Genomic DNA, 15,093 nt, shown 5'->3' with positions numbered 1-15,093 from the left:
TGAGGAAGGCCGAGTTCACGATTCTGCTAGGATCACCACTGTGGGGCTCTAACATAATGCCCGGACGAATAAACGAACAGCAATCTTTTTCTTAAGCTTTGTGCTCCCTTGACATTTTCCATTCCTCCACTCCCTTCTGCTGACTGGTGTCGGTATATCAAGCAGAAACCTTTGAAAGAATACATGTTCTCATTTTGTCAGTTTTTCCTCTGTAAATATTCCAGGTTATACTATGAGGCATTATAGCCGAAAATCTTGCTGAAAAAAAAGGCTAAGAAAAAGAAAGTTATTTTAGCTTTTAAAAATGTCCTGGGATCCGTATTTTTTTGTGAGCAATTCATACAAATTGTTCAAAGCCCTTAAGCCTCGTGTCTTCTGGGTCTCATTCCCACCATCGACATGGCTATTCTGTGATGATTAGTGTGATTAAAAACCCTTAAGAAGCCCCCACAGTGTGCTGGTTCAGGCCACATGAAAGCTGTTCTCTTCCTCGTGGGGAGTTTGAGTATTAACTTCAGTTGAAGATGGGGATGCGGAGCGGCCAAGAGGAAATGAAGACGAGAGATCACACCCTGATTCGGGAATGCGAAACAGCTCGGGTCTCCACTCTTTGTTGATAAACCTTCCTTTCCAATGTCTTCTCTGCCCCAAAGATGTGGTCCTGCCAAATCTTGAGCGACTCAGCCCAACTTGCTTCTGTTTTTTTTCCTCTTAACAAGGTTTATGGTGAGAAACATCCCCTTAATCCAGAGGACGCGCACCTCACAGAGTTGGTTGCTCAACCATTGCCCTCCGGCTCCGGTGTTTCAGGAGCGTGCCCATCTTGGCACCACCACCAGCCTCATCCTTCTCTTTCGTTGGCTGGTGATAGAGCTAATGAGGTGGCTTCTCCTCACGCTAATTTCGTGGTCAACAGCTTTAGAGATGGAGATCACTGCTTTCGTTTTCTAGGCTGCTCTCGTGATGGACATCTGGTCTCTGAATATGGCAGAGTGACGAGAAGCCTGCTTTCCAGTTCATCCGTTTGTTTAACAATATTCGCAGTGCACCAACTGCTGGCAAGGCTGTGTTCTAGGTTTTGTGAATTTAAATAAAGAAAACACGGTCCTTACCCTCAAAGAGTTCTCAGTCTACAGGAAAAAGAAACATCTAGGGGCATAAATGCCGTGGTCTGCATTAAGGAGAGAGGCTACTTCTGGTGTACATACGTGTATTCTGTGCAGATAACAAATGAACAACAGGTGAAAGTGCATCTCCAGGGGACTCATTCCCGTGCTTGTGTGGATCTGGGCATGTTTCCTTTGTCTAGGACGCTGAGGGTTTCCCGGTAACTTCGTTACACCCCTGCAGATATGACCAAGAGTGCAACTCGATTATCCAAAAGTAGAACTTGGCTTTAGCAAGAGCATTTCAGCCATAAAGCATTCTGAAGAAGGGTGGGCTTACTAATGTCAGATGAAAGGTATCTTTTCTACAATTGCAGGAGTTACAGTGGAGAGAAGCCTGGCAAAGACATTGTTTCAGGCGGATGGTGCTTAGGGATACAAAGTAATGTAAACATCAGTTACCACCTTTCCACCCATAAAAACGTGGGAAAGATTGTGAACCATCAGCAAATTTTATCAGGATAAGAATGCTTCTCAAAGAGCAAATTGATCTGTATCTATATTTATCTTCTCCTGGGTTTGGGGACCAGGCAAAGAAAGAGATTTCCCCTACCTGTCATAAACTACTCATTAGGGTCCATACTTAATGGCATTTTGTCAGTCAACTTGATGTTTTGCCTCTGAACCTAACACTTTCTTTCCTTTTCTGTGGTTTTCTTAATTATTTTCCTTAAGCTTATGCAGAAAAGTATTCCCAAGTCTCAACTTCGGTTTAAACTTTGAGAAATTTTTTTGTGGGTTGCCTAGTGGTTATGACTTGGAGTTTAAGATTGACATCTATTTTCTAATTCTATTTGAGGTTGTTTTTATTATAACATTTCTTAACACCTTAAAGTTTACAATATTCTTCATCTTTTTATTTAGCAAAATGCAAGTGTGATATAATGATGGCGAAATAGCTTTTGGCTTGATTGTTTAAAAAATCAGAACCAACCACAGAACTCTAAGAACAGACACTGTGCCGCACACTTGTGGTTGTCTTGCGTCCTCTTTGCAAACTTGCCCTGGAGCCCAGGGATCACACTGCACGCACTCATGCTCAGGTGCAGCGCAACTCTGGGGTGAGAGCGAAAACACATTTCCGTCTTACCAGTCCAAAGCATGAATAAGCAATTCAAATGCCATTTAAATACTGTTATGGGTGAAGCATAATTAATTTTAAAATCATATTTCAGTGTTTTTTAGTCTGTGATCTCCTGCCTCATTTAATGTAAACAGAACATCACTAGATCATTTGCTTTGCAATCATTTGAAACTCTTTCTAAGTATTTGTGTTTTTTATTTCTTTTTTCTCTTCTAGACCAGAAGATTTTCGATGGTTGCTGTAATTAAATCGTAAACTACTTGAAAGCTCCCGCAAAAGCATCTTGCAGAAATGGCAGGGCTCTGACTCACTTCTCCTTAGTGGTTTTGTCAAATTCTGTAGCTTCGTGACACGCACCGGAAGTTCTATTTCTCTTTTTTCTTTTCTCTCTCTATCTGACCCTGTCATCTCATGTAACACCTACTAATTTTGTTTTATGGCAGTTCATTAAATATGTCATTTGGCACGGTTTCTTCATATTTATACTTGAGAAAGACTAACAATAAATGTGAAAACTTAAAACATTTTATAGGAAAAATTATATATAGCATTACAAGGATGAATTAATGTTACTCTGCGCATTTTTATGACGCTTCTTTTTAAAAGATTTTTTTAATTATTGTGTTTTTTTGGTGAGGAAGATTGACCCTGAGGTAACATCTGTTGTCAATCCTCCTCTTTTTTTTTTTCTCCCCAAAGCCCCAGTACGTAGTTGTATGTCCCAACTGTAAGTCCTGCTAGTTCCTCTATGTGGGATGCCGCCACAGCATGGCTTGATGAGCTGTATGTAGGTCCACACCCAGGATCCAAACTGGTGAATCCTGGGCTGCCAAAGCAGGGCACATGAACTTAACCACTCAACCAAGAGGCCAGCCCCTTATGGTGCTTCTGTTCGAAAAAACATTTTTGCCTGTGGAAAGTCTCAAATTCTGCAATGCAACCAAGGAAGGAGGACATTCTCTCCATTTTTCTAATTTTTAAAACTGAGACACAGTCTGATTAAATGATTTAATTGTGCAACATATTATTATGGAATGGTCTCCTTCAGAAGATTAAAAATGCATATTGTTTTGAATTTAGCTCCTACAGCCGCTATGAGTGATAGACTTTCAATGCCCATTTTACAGCTGAGGAAACGGAGGTCTGGAGAGGGTTAGTCACTTAACCAACAGCTGGCAACCAGCAAGTGGCATTGGGAAGGTGGTTCCAGGTTTGTTAAGTTAGAAGCCAGTGCTTGTCCCCACATATTACTCTAGCTTCCAAAATTGGCTGACAATAGAAGATGTTATCTCCATTAGAAATGATGCACAGACTTTATGTCTCTGTTTAGAGAAAGAGCGATGGTGAATACACACAATAGCATTCCTCAGTGCGGCTGTTCTCTTCATTGTTATCATCAGCTCAGATAGAAACTACCATGTGTCATGTGCTCAAACTAGATGAAACCCTCCCTGGTCAGCAATCTTGAAATTTGACAGGTACCATTTGAAATATTGTTAGTGCTGTGATAATGGGACACGTAGCTCAGCTTTGCTGTAATACGGTATTGCCTATATTCCTCAACATGTTTCAGATGGAGATGGTCCTTGGGATTCATCCAGGCTGTGGCTGTCACGGTGAGGCCCTGGAGATCCGGACCACGCTGGGTTCCATCATTGATCAGCAAGGCACCAATGACTGGATTTTAGAAAGTATTATGGGAATTCCAATAGAGGAAAAACCTCAAACTCTAATCCTTTACCTGGGGAGAGGTAGGAGAAGGGACTTGCATAGTTACCCTTAGAAGTAAATTGCAAAAGGAAGCCCACAAGGTGTAGATTAATGCAAAAAATCATACCTTGGCAATCAATTTGGCATAGACAACAATTTATGAGTAAGTACTTCTGAGAGATCAGCACTCAACACAGATGTCTTCTAAAGTCTTTCCAAACTGAGAAGAGTAACGGCAATTCGTGTCCTGCCAGATTCTCAAGGAGGCAATTTGTGTACGTGTTGTTTAGACACTCCTATCTCATTTGCTGACAAAGCTTGAAGAGGCCCCTTGCTCTGTGACCTATTTGAGCTGGTCAGAGTGAAGGCTGACAGACACTGGAGACAGGACTGTCATCTTAGTCATCTTGTAGTCCCCATGCCTGGTGCATTGCATTCTAGACACACAGTAAAGCGTTGGTTATCTAATGAACACATATAAGTTCCATGTTTATTCCCCAATCTTTCACTAAAAGAAGTGTTGTTCCATGCAAGAGTTCTGGCTTCACTTGCTAGTACACCTTATAAATGGAACTTGCTCTTTTGCAAATTGTGGCTATTTATAGAATCTACTTCCTAGGGTTGTTGTAAAGCAAAAAGAGATAGAAGTAAAGTGCTTAGCACAGTATTATACACGCTAGACACTCAATACAAGTTTGTATGTTTCTTTTAGCTACAATTTTTCCTGATCCCATCCATACATTCATTTCCATTTGACATCAAAATGTAGAGGATGCTGTTTTAGAAGGATCATGCCATCAGTAGCCACATCTACCTTTTACTTTGAACTTCATAACTGAACACACTTTGATTACTTCAGAAGTTATAGGAGAACTAACATTTACTGAGAATTTACTAGAAGCCTGACACTATGCGCTGTGCATCTTGCTGTTGAATTTAATACACGTGACTATCATATGACATGATTAGTGTTTTCACTTATAGATGAGGAAATGATGACACGCAGAGATGAAGCGCCCTCCTAGTGTGATTGACGGGCCCACAGGCCCTCGCTCCAGCTCACCTCTCCCGTTCAGTTCTTCGCTTCGTTCATGCTTCATCCTCTATGAAGCTTTGTTTATGCTGAACTACTTCTGGTCCTTGACGTTTACCATTTCCTTCCTGAAACCTGCTGAACTTGTTTATTAGCTCTAATAGTGTGTGCGTGTGTGCGCGTGTGTATGTGTGTGAACTTCTTAGGGTTTTAAATACACGAGATCAGATTATCTGCAAATAGAGAGAGTTTCATTCCTTCCTTTCCAATCTGAATGCCTTTTATTTCTCTTGCCTAATTCCTCCAACTAGAACCTCCAGTCAAAGGGGACCTCTGTCAGACTGAGGAGGTTCCCTTCTATTCCTAGTGTGTCGAGTGTTTTTATCATGAAAGTGTGTGGGACAAGTGAAGTGCTTTTTTGTATCTATTGAGATGACCATGTGGTTTTCCCCTTTAGTTTATTAATGTGGTGTATTACATTGATTTTCATATGTTGAAACAATCTTGCATTACTGGGGAAAAAATCACTTGGTCATGGGGTTTCATATTTTTTCTACATTGCTAGATTTGATTTGACAGTGTTTTGTTTTGTTTTTGGTGATCCATCTGTATTCGTGATCAATATTGGTCTGTGGTTTTCTTTACTTGTGATGCCTTTGTCTGATTTCAGAATAGGCTAAGGCTTAATAGAATGAGTTGAGAAGTCTTCCCTCCAATTCTATTTTGTTTGTAAATGACTGGTGTTAATTCTCCAAAAGTTCAGTAGATTTCACCAGTGAATCCATTTGATCCTGGGTTTTTCTCTGTGGGGAGGCTTTTACTATTTTTATTATTATTACTAATTCAATCTCTATACTGATTATACATCTATTTAGAGTTTCAATTTCTTCTGGAGTAGTTTGTGTCTTCCCAGGAATTTTTTCATTTCATATAGGTTATCTAATTATTGGCATGTAATTCTTTATAGGATTCCCTTATAATCCTTTTTATTTCTGTAAGGTAGGCAGGAATGTCTCTTCTTTCACTCCTGATTTTAGTAATTTAAGTCTCCTCTATTTTCTTGGCCAGTCTAGCTAAAGATTTGTCAATTTTGTTAATCTTTTGAAAGAGTTAGCTTTTTTAAAATTTTGGTTTTCTGTTGTCTATTTTATTTACTTCCCTTTCTAACTTTATTATTTCCTTACTTCTACTTGCATGGGTTTATTTTACTCTTCTTTTTATAGTTTCTTAATATCAATGATTAAGTTGTTGATTTGAGATTTATTTTTAATGTAGGCATTTACAGCTATAAATTTCTAATCACTGCTTTCACTGTATCCCATAAGTTTTAGTGTGTTGTGTTTTCATTTTTATTAATCTCAAAGTATTTTCTAATTTCTATTGTGATTTTTCTTTGACCCATCGGTTATTTAGGAATATGCTGTTTAATTTCCTTGTATCATACATTTCCCAAATCTCCTGTTTCTGATTTCTAATTTTATTCCATTGTTCACAGGGAACATACTTTGTGCAATTTCAGAACTTTTGACTTAATTGAGACTTGTTTTATGGCCTAACACGTGTTCTATCTTGGACAGCATTCCAAGAGCATTTGAAAAGAACGTGTATTCGGCTGTCATGTGGAGTGTGCTGTACTTAGTGTTGTAATTAGGTCTAATTGGCTTACAGCGTTGTTCAAGTCTTCTGTTTCCTTGTTGATCTTCTGTCTGTTTGTTCTATCCATTTTTGAAGGTTGGGTACTGAAATCTCCAACTACTATTGTTTAATTGTCTATTTCTCTCTTCAATTCTGTTAGTCTTTGCTTCACATATTTTGGGGCTCTGTTGTTATGTGCATGTGTGTTTATAATTGTTATGCCTTCTTTATGGATTCACACTTTTATCATTATAGGATGTTTTTCTTTTTCTCTAGTGACAATAATTGTCTTAAAGTCTATTTTGTCTGATGTTTGTAGAGCCACTTCAGCTTTTCTTTTTAATTTACTATTTCCATAGTACATATTTTTCCAATCCTTTTATTTTCAGTTTATTTGTATCGTTGATCTAAAGTGTATCTCTTGTACACAGTATACAGCTGGATTTTGTTCTTTTAAATTCATCCTGCCAATCTCTGCCTTTTAATTGGAATGCTTTATCCATTTACGTTTAATTCAATTGCTGATAAGGTTGGATTTATGTTTGCCATTTTGCTATTTGTTTTCTAGGTGTCTTATCTAGCTTAGGTTAATGCCATCTTAATTTATTTATTATTGAAATTAAGTTGGTTTTTAACCTGAATTAGATTTTTATCAGTTGACATATGAATTATAATCCCTAGGGCAGCGAATAAGAAAATAATTTAAGAAAATTAAAAGAAAAGGCAAGGGTATTAACATGACACATGAGAAAATATCTATTTAACCTTAAAGAAGGTAGCAAAATAGGAAAATAGGAACAAAAGTAACATTAATGTGTAATATCAATTTAGTTTCAGTTGTATACAAAAACTTTGCTCCTATATTGCTCCGTTCCCTCCCCCTTCCTTTGTCCTGTTATTTTCATACAAATTGCTTTATGCCTAATGTCTGCTTCACACAGTAGTCTTTTAAATCAGATAGGGGAGAAAAAGTGTTACAGTCAGAAACCAAACAGGTGCCTCCAGGGGAGAAGGCTTTTCACACCAAGTGAGCTGGGAGTCGGGTCACGTGAGGATGGCCTGAAAAGTGGGCTCCTTTGGGAAACTACCAGACAGGTGGGGTAATGACAGCTCCCCAGGAAGACGGCTGTGAGGGAGCTCCACTTCAATGCGGTTTTCCACCACCACTGCAGGCTTTGGGTTTTCATGGCCACTCCAGAGCTGGAGGAGGGAGAGTGGGCACAGGGTGAGTTAAGATGCCACAGAGCTCTCCGTTTTGACCAGGATACAGCAGTGTTTCCTGAATAAATCCTTCCTGGAGGCTGCAAACTTTTGGTTAATTTCCAGAGCTCTGAAAAAGTTGATTCTGACAACTTTTGCCAGTCTCCTCATTGCTTTTAGGGATGAGAGAATTTTGGAGGTCCTTACTCTGCCATTTTCGCTGACGTCACTGGTCCATGTAGCCTGGCTGTGGCGGACCCCACCGCCCCAGCTCCAGGAGGGAGCATGGAACGCAGCCTGGACCATGAATGTGACAGTGATTGCTCAGAAGTGGGGCACAGGCCACACGACAGGACCCGATCTAAGCCAGCAGGTCAGCCCCGGGCTTTGTCAAAACCTTGGGAGACAGGCATCCTTTCTGCATAAGTTTTTAAGCTGATAAAATGTAAGTTCCATGGGACGAGACGATACGGCCTGTGGAGGAGATAATACAAAGAAAGCCGAGTTCAGACGTGCAGAGTGTTGCCATCTCGACAGTGCTGAGTCCTTAGATTCAGCTGTGCCTGTGTTTTCAGTTACCTGGAGGACATGGCGGCTGCATTTTAATTCCCGTGTGATGAGTGGCTGTGTGCAGGAACAACTTTATCTGTCACTTAATTCTATGAACTTGTTGGAATTCACACTCCTGTGTGCTTTCCTGGGACCCAGCCTGCAGGTGAGAAGTGGTCTGGACCATCGCTGAAGGCCTTTGGAGCTGATCTGGTTCCCATGAAAATGGGCACGCTCAAGGAGTTGGGACCATTTTCTCATTTTCACCCCGTACTCCCAGGTTTATGCTAATTCAGGCTCAGTGACAATGATTCTACATCAGGATCAAAGTCTGCTGTGGTTATTTATCACCCCTTGTAAATGACAGAAACATCAGTATTTTCATTTACTGATCCACAGATGGTTTGGCACTCGGGGTCTTCTTGTCTGAAGGACAAATGCTTGTCTTAACTTTCAACGTCCATGCAACGAGGTCCATCCCGAACTCGAGCTGCTACATTCTAAGGAAACTTTGTAGCAAGAGCCATAGACCTGCACCCTGGGCCTCAACCATACATAGAAACATCACTGGTGGAACACTGCCGGGGGGAGGATCGTGACTTCGCCAATTCCTCACAGCCAGCCCGACCGCATAGCCCTTGACGTTGCCCCACTGATCTTTCCTCCCTAATGCTCCTTTCCTTTCTTTATTTTCCTGTTGGCTTGTTATTTTTATTACCTGACCTCGCTGTGTGGCCTCTCGTAGAAAGCAGTTGACAGACTCTAATTTTAGAAGGAATGGCTGGGAGAGCTGATTCCGTGTTCACTTACTTTTAAGTAAACTCTGATTATCTGGATTGACTACGCCACCAACATCCTTGTGAATGGGGCTCTTTTGTATAACTTTTATGATACCTCATGCCAAGTAAGGTCATGCTTTCGAGTAACCTGATACCCTTGTGTTAAAAGGCCCAAATTAACAAATTCCTGAAAGCTGAGCAAGGCATAGATTTTCAGATGTCTTGTTGGGCATGAAGAGGGGACGCACAAGTCACTAGTGAACAGCAAGCCTGTTCTTGATCCCATTGCAGGTTTACCATGGATGTCTTCGTAAGTGCTTATGATAGTGGGAATAAGGTGGATTAAAGGTATTTTATAGGTTTAGGGACTTGGCATGTTCATATCAGTGGATGCCATGAGAGAGACTGGCAAAAATCGTTCACTCTGAAGAACGAGGCTATAACGCCATGGTAAATCTTTAGATGATTCTCCCATGAGATTCTCAGAGTCTTTTAAACTCTTTCTTATATAATATTGCTAATTGGAAAAACTTCATAACTGTTGGATTGTTTTTCATTTTAGAGAAAAATGGTGTTGACTTGTGTGTCTGATTGGCGTACAGAGATGTCACCATTTGCTCCATGAGTGCATCCTATTCACCAGCACACTCCGCCTCCTGGGGAGGGGTCTGGCCGGAGCCAGTGGGGCCGGGTTACAGGCAGCAATACCCATTGTGGAAGGGCCGTCTCCCCCGTCAGAGACAGCTCACGGAAAATCCCCCACCGCCACTGCCAAGGCCTCCCCACTTTTCTTCTGGAGAAGAATATATATTTTACCCTTCTGAGGCGAAAAGATGAGAGGCTCAGGCTAAGACAAGTTAATCAAGAGGCTGGTGCCCATTGTCACCAAGAGCCGCTCAGAGATGCTCTGAAGCATAAATATTTAATCTGCTTCGTTTGCCCCAGTGTGAATATCCCTTCCCCAGTAAGTATCGGCACCCAGTTATTGACATGCATATCACTCTGATATTCGCTTCCTCGCCTTGGGGGATCAGCTGTTCACTGATCAGGTGTTGGACTCGGCCCCAGCTCCTCACTCCAGCACTGAGCGCCAGGACGGATGGGGAAGGAAGCCACTCCTGCCGGCTCCGAGGAGGACAGCTGATCTACAGTCTAAGTTGCAGCCTTTCAGTACACCCTTCCTCTGCCCACACGTCACATGCTCATCACATTGGAAAACTCTCCAGCCCAGGCCACTGTGCCTTAAGATCACGGTAACTGAGTGAGGGGCTAATCCGTTCAGGCTCCATTACTGCAGCACTGAGGGGAGAAGGGATGTGAAGACTTTTAGCATTTGTGTGCCGTTGAATTAGGATGCGTCCTAGGGGGAACACGCTTCATCTGTGGGCTATGTGGATTTCAGAGCGTGAGGAAGGCCATGCCATGAAAAGTTCAGAAGACTTTTCTGAGACCTTCAGAGCTTTCACTTCCAGGAGCGCATCTCTCTGGAAAAGTCAGTAGCCATCCCTAAAATGTTAATCACTCCTGTTGATTTTTGTTATTTAGATGATTATTCTTAGCCTTGCTGAAGAATAGGATGATTTAGTTGGCAGCGGAAAGTAGAATCACTTTGTTTCTCACCACGGGACGAGTAAAATTGACAACCTCCCCCCTTCCCAGTGAGTCATAATTAGAAATTAGAGCTGCGTCACACTGTTCGCTACAGCTGTAAACTCTGGCAGAAGAATCGATGAACACCTCAAACCCTGTCAGCGACTGAACCCACTCCATTTTTTTAATTGTATGCTTACTTTTGCCTACTGTAAGAGCAATCCAAACAGAAGATGTGGATTTTTAGACAGTTCTCGAAGTATTTAAGAATTGTCCTCTTTTTAATGGGGAAAAAATTAATCTCAACTTGGGTTTTTATTATCAAAGCAAGATGTTGTTACAAAGTTAATGAGGGACACCAAAGGGTGGAGGTGAGACTTTGAACAGGCCACTTGAGTAGCTGGTGTCTGTGATCATACGTCCTACTTACGAGTGTGCAACTAGAACTGGGTTTACCAACATAAATCCCTGTATGTGGCTGGTCTGCACCAGTGCCAAAAATATTCTGTCTGTGTACGCAATTTGTCAAAACAATCCTGGGCTTGCATGAAAATTTAGATCATGAATATTCGGATGTTCCTGTAAGCTTTTGCTGTTTGATATATGGCATTTGGGTAGAAGTTTGTTCACTGTGTGTTTTTAAATTATAGGTTTAGTAAAAGTTTTAGATTATTTTTCACTAAGAATTATATGACTATATGCGCAGCTTTATCCAGCACAGTACACTTTAAGCATTTATTTGAAAACTCTCTGAATTTAGTCAAAATAACTATTTTGGGGACTGATTTAGATAATTGCTAAGGCAACAACAGAACTTCACAAGTTGGCTTGTGTTTAGAAGCAGCTTGAACAAGGACCCTGGGAAGAAAACGTGCATGGTTTCTTACTGGTCTTCAGAGCCACATTGGGATTTGAGCCTTTTGGGTCCTGCACTGGGGCCCCCGAGACATGAGGACTCCTGCTCCTGGATGCCTCTCATGGCCTTTCCCATTTGCTGGGCCAGCTTGTGCTTGCTGATTCTGTCCGTTCTCTGAGGACAGGCTGAAGTTCTTCTCTCTGAGCAGTTTATCACTCCAGCTCCTTCGTCAACATTGTCCCTGTGTTCTTGCCAAGCCTTCTTTTTGTAACAAGGAATCTCTCTGTCCCTGAAATACTGGGAGCCTTCTGCATTCTGCAGCATCTGTAATATTTTGGGCATAATCTATTGCCAAATCTCCGAAGTTCACAGACAAATGTAGAAAACTTTTAGTTTGTAAGTAGGAATATTTTCTTATTCTCAAGTTAATAAATGCATTCCCAGAAAAACAAACGACTGACAAAGGGGATTAAATTTTATTTTGTGGTCGACAGAATGTGCTGATTTTGGACACCAAGTCCCGTTAGCAGCAGATCATGATGACAGCAATAATAAGTGAGTTTGCACAGAGCTGCGGGGGGTCAGGAGGGAGACCAACCTGGTTCCTCTACTGGCGTGTTGTGTGACTCAAGTGAGATACTGAACTATCTGTGATTCAATGTCCTTATTGCTAAGACCACACAAGAACCTGACATTATGGTCTGTGCTCAGCCCAAGGGGAGGCTCCACGCAGACCCACGGAGCAGACACACAATTGCCCCGTGCAGATGAGCGTGGGGGTCTAGAGCAGCTCCCTGCTGGAAGGAGCAGAGCGGTGCAGGCAGAGCTGGACCTGCACCCAGGCCTCCCCCTGCCCGTCCAGGTGCCTCCTCCCTCCTGGGGAGGGCTGTCAGAGCTCCCCTCACGGGGGGGTTCCAGCAGTCCCTTTTTCTGGAGGGGCCCCCGGCCTGTAGGCTTACTGCACTGTTGAGGGATGGGGTTCCTCCTGACCTAAATGAGTGCAATCCATGGAGAAGTTATCATTACTTTTAATTCCTTAGGGAAGGAGACATTCTGCCTTCATTGGAGACAAGCCCCGTGGGTTGAATTGTGTCCTGCAAAAAGATGTGTTGATGTCCTAAGCTCAGGAACCTGAGAATGTGGCCAGACTTAGAAATGAGCGTGTTGCACAGGTAGTTAGTTAAGATGAGGCCACACTGGATGAGAGAGGCGCAAACTTCAGTGACTGATGTCCTTATCAGAAGAAGAGAGACACAGACACAGAGCAGAGGCCACATGGAGAGGGAAGCAGAGATGGGGGTGAGGCGGCCACAAGCCAAGGAACGTGGGGAACCAGCAGAAGCTGGAAGGGGCAGGAAGGATCCTCCCTGGAGACTTGGGAGGAAGTGTGGCCCTGCGAGACCTTGATTTCAGACTGGTGGCCTCCAGCAGTGTGAGAAAATAAATTTCTGTTGTTTTGAGCCCCCATTTTAAGTTGCTTCATTACGGAAACCCTAGGAAACTAATAGAACCACCACTTTCCAGGAGAGCTTTCTTAGTAAAAACAGATGCAAACGGAGTTCCCTTGATCTCCCAAAGGTCCTGCCATCACATCCATGGCATACGGTCCTAAGGACGGGCTCCATCACCTTTCTTCTTGCATGCAGGCTGTTCCCCAGCTTCAGTCCTAAGGATGAGCTCCACCACCTTCCTTCCTGGGTGGAGGCCATTCCTCAGCATTCAGTCCTAAGGATGGACTCCACTACCTTCCTTCTTGGGGGGAGGCTGTTCCACGCCTGTGGGACGCTGCCCTTCTGTGAGTGCCAATCCCTTGTTCTGGTTATATTTGCGATGGGTACAGCGCTGTTAGAGCTCTTATAGACACATCCCAAGCCTGAGAGGGCATGACGTCACTTATTCATCTGCCATGTTCGTTTGGAAAGTACGGCCCTTGCTGCAGTTCTGAGAAGAGCGGTGTTCCCACTGCGCCCGGTCTGGCAGCCCTCTGCGCCTGGCACTCCCACTGGTGGTTAATCATGACGTGTGCGGCACGACTATGCAACGACGCCCTGCAGATCCATCTGGTGGTTTCAGGAATCGTGTACCCTGGGACGTCCCGATCATGGCCCCCCTTCAGATGCTGGGTGCAGGTGTAACCCCTCGGCAGTCAGGGCTGTGTCAGGAGGACAAATGGCCCAGCAGCCCCCTCCTCTCCTCAGGACGCTGCCCATTGGAGACAGGAGGAGCAGACAGAAAGGCCCCTTGCCCAACGTGGGCCCCTGCAGAAGATGGCAGCAAATGAGGGGGTGAGGAAACCATGGAAATGGTGCTCATGTGGCCGTGACTTGTCTCTGGGACACCTTTCCCATCCTGAGGGAGCAGTTACCTGGCAGGCTGGAAGGGGGCCCACGGGTGGGAGTCCTGTGCTGAGGGAGGCGACCTCAGGTGGGAGCACATTCGGAGAGCACCAGAAATGCGCAGCACAATTCTGGGCACTGACCAGGGGTCAGCGATCTGCCAGAGGAATCCCAGTCACAGGTGCCCCGGGTGGGGGTGGCTGCACCCCTGGCCCCCACTGCAGGGCTTGGGAACACAGACCGTGAGGAGCCGTGTGGTGTGAAATGGAAAGCAGGCTCGGTGTTGGAGGGAGGGGAGGGGTCTTGCTGTTCACCCTGCAGTCAGTGAGACAGTGGGAACCGTGACTGGGTTGCAGTCACTTTCAGGAGCCCAGGCTCCCCCTCTGTGTCCCCGGGTGGAAAGCCGAGGCCCTGCGGCCACTGCACTGTTTCTCGGAGCAGAACCATGCTGAAGGCCGTGTAGACCTGGGAATCACCCTCCTTCCTGGAATCTGGGTGTTGGAGTCAGTTGGGGTCTGGGACTTCCTTTGCCTGTGTTAAGAACACGGTGCGTCTCCAGCACTCCACCCTGCTTGGGCATTGCGGCTCCTGGTCCTGTCCAGGTTGGACGGCGGGGTGGTGCAGGGCTCACCTGGCACGGGTCCTAAGTGCCCCTCTGAGGGCCAAGGGCTTGCTGAAAATAGCACAGTTAGTCATTTGTCGTAATTACACGCGTCCAATGACACGGAACACGGGCTGCCTGTGAGCGCTGCCAAGGCTGCCACCACGCAGGCGGCCGCTGCGCGCAGGTCGCCGCCCCCTCCACCCGAGCAGGGGAGGTCACACGTGACAGGCGAGCGTTCCTCGCACGTGATTGATCTGCTCGCAGCCAAACTAATAATTACCCAGCTCTTCATTTCCATTCGGCTTTGTAACTTGAAATTCCCCTCAGTGTGAAGGGGCTCGGCCGCGTGGGGGTAAAGGGGTGAACCACGAACCCCCGAGCCGGCAGGTGCGCGCCCGCCCTCCCCCTATTCTGCCCGCGCAGCAGGTCCTTCCTGAGGACAGACGAGAGCGCGTGCGGTCCATTTTTGCTTTGTTTTGTTTTAACGTATTCTTTTAATCCACTCACTTTTAGGAAATCTTAATGTTTTAAATTCCTTTCTTATTCTCATT

The sequence above is a fragment of the Equus caballus genome, chromosome 8 (genome assembly GCF_041296265.1).
Source record: "Equus caballus isolate H_3958 breed thoroughbred chromosome 8, TB-T2T, whole genome shotgun sequence".
Lineage (NCBI taxonomy): Eukaryota > Metazoa > Chordata > Mammalia > Perissodactyla > Equidae > Equus > Equus caballus.
This window is presented reverse-complemented; position numbering follows the sequence as displayed.